A 5,327-nucleotide genomic window follows, 5' to 3' on the forward strand; every position below is an offset into this window, starting at 1 on the left:
AAGCTGTCATGGAAACCTGCACCAATGGGATAGGAGCATCTCACAGTAGTTCTGGCATGTAGGGTTAGTAAACATTAATATTCCCATTTTACAGATGAGATAACTGAAGCTCAGAAACATCAGGTTCCTGAAGGTTGTGTTGTGCTGTGCTGTGCTAAGTCTCTTCATTCGTGTCTGACTCTTTGTGACTCTATGGACTGTAACCCACCAGGCTCCTCTGTTCATGGAATCCTTCAGGCATAAATACTGGAATGGGTTGCCATGCCTATCTCCAGGGGATCTTCCTGACCTAGAGATTGAACCTGTTTCTCTGGCATATGGCACAAGATAGTTAGAATCAGAAAAGGCTCTGGTCTATTACATGTCTACAGCATGATAACTCTGCAGAAACACAGGACTTTTTCTAGAAGGGGAGGGAAGCTAGGATGATTAAAGTAGTCATCCATTATTGTGTTATGTTTACGACTGATTGCTCCAGCCATGTAAGTAGGATTATCTGAACCACTCTTCTAGATCTGCTGCTCATAAGAAATCATCTAGCACTTGGTTTCAAGCTATATTAATGAGTCAGTTTAAGACTCACTTATGCTGCAGTAACAAACAATCCGCTAATTTTGTGGTTAATAGAAATAAAGAATTATTCTCATGCTCTATTCCTGTTCATCTACCTGTTGGCATTAGCTCTGCTCCACATTAACTTCATCCTGGGTCTCCTGCAGAGTAGCAGGCTCTACGTGGAACACTGCTGGTATCAGAGCAAAGGGAAAAGAGGGCACAGCTCTTACAATTTCTGCACAGAAGTGACACACTTCTCTTCATACCTCACTGGCCAAAACAAGTCACATGGCCAACCCTGATGTCAATGAGGCAGAGAAGCAAAATCCTCCCATAATTCAAGGCAATAAATGTTTTGAACAATAATGCACTATTTTCACAACTATAGAGGTGCAACTAAATGTAGAGACAGAAGATTTGGGGATGAATATTAGCTCATTTGGGCTTCTCAGATGGTGCTAGTGGTAAAGAACCCATCTCCCAATGCAGAAGTTAGAGATTCCCAGATTTGACCCCTAGGATGGGAAGATTAGATCCCCTGGAACAGGAAATGGCAACCCATTCTAGTATCCTTGGCTGGAAAATTCCATAAACAGAGGAGAATGGTGGGCTATGGTCCATGGGGTCAAAGACTGACTGAGCACACTCACAGCAGCAGCATTAGCTCTTTCTTGGCAGGTGAACAGAAATCAAACTCTCTGAACCTTAGTAATATCACCCATAAAACAAGGATAACTATTTCCCTCTATCTCAAGAACTTAACACAAGATTCAAGTACAATGTGCAAGAAAGTTCCTGATAAATCATGGAACACATTGCTCTCACGTATTGATTCATGTTCAAATATTACATTCCTACCTGTAGAGCAGATGTTCAGTCAGTCAGCTCAGTCACTCAGTCGTGTCTGACTCTTTGCGACCCCACAAACTGCAGTACGCCAGGCTTCCCTGTCCATCACCAACTCCCGGAGTCCACCCAAACCCATGTCCATTGAGTCGGTGATGTCATCCAACCATCTCATCCTCTGTTGTCCCCTTCTCCTCCTGCCCTCAACCTTTCCCAGCATCAGGGTCTTTTCCAAAGAGTCAGCTCTTCACATATGATGGCCAAAGTTTTGGAGTTTCAGCTTCAACAGGTGTTAACAACTTCAAATATCTATAGAGTCAAGTAGATGACACAAATATAAACATGTAAGTTATTTGTTCTGAAAAGAAAAACAAAAAACCTTAACATCCACCTACTTATACTTTTTTCTGGTGAGTTTTTGTCTTTCTTTCTTTTTAATCTGCTTTCCAAGGAAAACTGTGCACATCTGAAGGCCAGACTGGCCTGTAGAACCGCTGTCTTAAACTGTGCCTTTCTTAGGAAAAGAGCATAAGACTCATATGTCCAATCCACTGCTCCAAGTACAGTTCTGACCCTCAGCAAATCTGAGATTAGGTTAATAAAATTCAAGTCCATTAACAAATAAATATTTATCTTAATAAAACTATGAACAACAGCCAAATGTGTCAGCATCCTAAACATAAGGAATTAAACAAAAGAGCTGGACATAGAAATAGTCCTTGGCAACCGGGGGAGATGAGTTAGGACACAGCGTAGAAATGTAGGCTTGGAGGTGTAAAGTGCTACAGAGAAGTCTTAAGTGGATGGGTTCTAACCTTCCCACCCTATGCAATGGGGAGATGCACAGTCTTTGAAATGGGCTCTGGAAAATGGTGAGGATTTTAATTAACAGAAATTGGGAAGGGGAAGTTCTAAGAAATACACAGAGGAAGAAAAGAGAATGACAATGAAAAAAGTTTGTTCAAAAGAAGTATAAAGAAAGAAGGAGTAAAAGAAGAAAATGAAAAACCTCACACACTGGAGCATTTGCTTCTCAAGGACCTGTGTGTATGCTGGGTACTGAGCTTAGTACCTTCCACAAAACTAGCTCATTTAACTCTCACAATCATCTCATTCCACTAGTAGCAGCACTGAAGATTTCTTCTAAAGTAACTTTCTTCTGTTCCAGAAGCACTAAGTCAGAGTCGTGAAAGCAGTGTTTGGGGAAAATCCTTTAGGCAATGAAGTGCAGGTGAATTTGAAATGGAAGACTAAGAACAGTACAGGGAAGTTGCTGATTTAGCCATTAAGAGTCCTGAACTATCCAAAATCTCCCCCCCCGCCCAGCCCCAAAAGAAAAGTACAGAACCAGGTGGCTCTATTGGTGAATTCTACAACACATTTAAGGAAGAATTAATACCAATCCTCCTCAAACTCTCCCAAAAAAATTGAAAAGGAAGAAACACTTCTAAGTTCATTCTACAGAGCCAGCAGCACTCTGATACCAAAATCCAGTAAGGACACTACAAGGAAAGAAAATCACAGGCCAAAATGCTGATGAACATAGATGGCAGAAATTCTCAAAAAAAAAAAAAAAAAAAAAACTAGCAAACTGAATTCAGCAGCACAATAAATGAATCATATACTGCAATCAAATGGGACCCATCCCTGGGTTGCAAAGATAGTTCAACATACACTAATCAGTAAATATGGTACTCCACATTAACATAATGAGGGATAAAAGTTATATTATCATCTCAGTAGCTGCAGAAAAAAAAAATCTGACAAACTTCTACATTCTTTCATGATAAAAACTTTAAATAAATTAGGTATAGAAGGAATGCACCTCAACATAACAAAGGCCATATAAGACAAACCCATAGCTAACATCACACACAATGGTTTTCAGCTTTTTCTCTAAGATTAGGAATAAGACAAGGTTATTAATCACAGTATTAGAAGTCTTAGTCACAACAATTAGGCAAGAAAAAGAAATTAAAGGAATCCAAATCAGAAAAGAAAAAGGAGAATTCTGTTTGTAGATTACACAATCTTATCTTACATGTAAATTACATGATAGAAAATCCTAAAGTGAAAGTGAAGTTGCTCAGTCCTGTCCCACTCTGCAGCCCTGTGGGCTGTAGCCTACCAGGCTTCTCCGTCCATGAGATTCTCCAGGCAAGAATACTGGAGTGGGTTACCATTTCCTTCTCCAGGATATCTTCCCAACACAGGGATCGAACCCCAGTCTCCCGCACTGGAGGCAGACGCTTTAACCTCTGAGCCACCAGGGAAGCCCAAAGGCTCCACCAAAGAGCTGTTAGAACTAATAGATAAATTCAGTAAAGTTATAGAATACAAAAGTCAACATACAAATTCCACATGTTCCTATATACTAATAATGAACTTTCCAAAAAATTAAGAAAACAATCCCATTTATAAAAAATTCAAAAAAAATACTTAAGAATAAATTGAACCAAAGAGGTTAAATATCTATACACTGAACACTATAAAACATCGATGAAAGAAAATAAGGACACAAATAAATGAAAAGATATCCTGTATTCATGAGTTAGGATTAATATTGTCAAAATGTCCTTCTTATCTAACAAACTGATCTTCAGTTCTAACAAACTTTCAACAAAGTCATCATCAGAGCACTGCCCTCAGTGTTCTTCAGATTCAGTGCAATCTCTATTGCAATGAACCCACATTCAATGCGATCCCTATCAAAATTTCAATGACATTTTTTTACAGAAATAGAAAAAAAAATCCTAACATTTGTATGGAGCTACCAAATACCCTGCCTACCTAAAGAAAAACAGAGCTAGAGGTATCATATTTCCTGATTTCAAATTATATTACAATGGTACAGTGACCAAAACAGTAGGTATTGGCATAAAACAGATATATAGGCCAATGAAACAGAACAGAGAGCAGAGAAAGAAGTAAACCCATGCCCATCCAGCCAACTTATTTTTGACAAAGGCACCAGGACAAAGGCAAAGGAGAAAAGAAAGTCTCTTCAACAAATACTGTTGGGAAAACTAGATTCCCAAATGAAAAACAATGAAATTGAATCTGTATTTTACACCATATAGAAAATCCAACTCAACATTGATTAAAGACTTCAATGTCAAACACCTAGAAGAAAACAGAGGAAAACTCCATGACATTGGTCTTGGCAATTATTTTTTGGATATGATATCAGAAGCATAGATCAAAAAACCACAAAAATAAACAAGTTGGACTATATCAAACAAACAAAAAACCCCTGCATAGCAAAGGAAACAATCAGTGAAATGAAAATGCAACCTATAGAATGATAAAATATATTTGCAAACCATATATCTGAAAAGTGGCTAATATCTAAAACCCATATAACTCAATAACAAACAAAGAAACCATCTGATTAAAAAAAAATAGGTACAGGACCTGAATAGATATTTTTCTAAAGAAAACATATAAATGGCCAAGAGGTATATGAAAAGGTGTTCAATATCACTAATCATCAGCAAATGCAAATCAAAACCACAATGAGATCTCACTCTACACCTGGTAGTATGGCTATTATCAAAAAGCCAAACGATACGTGTTGGCAAGGATGTAGAGAAAAGGCAACTCTTAAACATGGTTGGTGATAATGCAAATTTATATAGTCATTATGGAAAACAAAATGGATAAACCTCAAAAAATAAAAACTAGAACTACTGTATCATCCAGCAATCCCACTTCTGGATATATACCCAAAGAGTTGAAATTACCATCTCAAAGAGATATCTGCACTCCCATGTTTAGTACAGCATTGCTCACGATAGCTAAAATATGGAAATAAGTGTTCACCAACAGATGAATGACAGTGAAAATGTATATATATATAAATAGAAATATTAATATTATGTAATATAAATAATATTAAGCCTTTAAAAAAAAGGAAATCTGCCATT

Source organism: Ovis canadensis, chromosome 3 (genome assembly GCF_042477335.2).
Source record: "Ovis canadensis isolate MfBH-ARS-UI-01 breed Bighorn chromosome 3, ARS-UI_OviCan_v2, whole genome shotgun sequence".
In the NCBI taxonomy this organism is placed as follows: domain Eukaryota; kingdom Metazoa; phylum Chordata; class Mammalia; order Artiodactyla; family Bovidae; genus Ovis; species Ovis canadensis.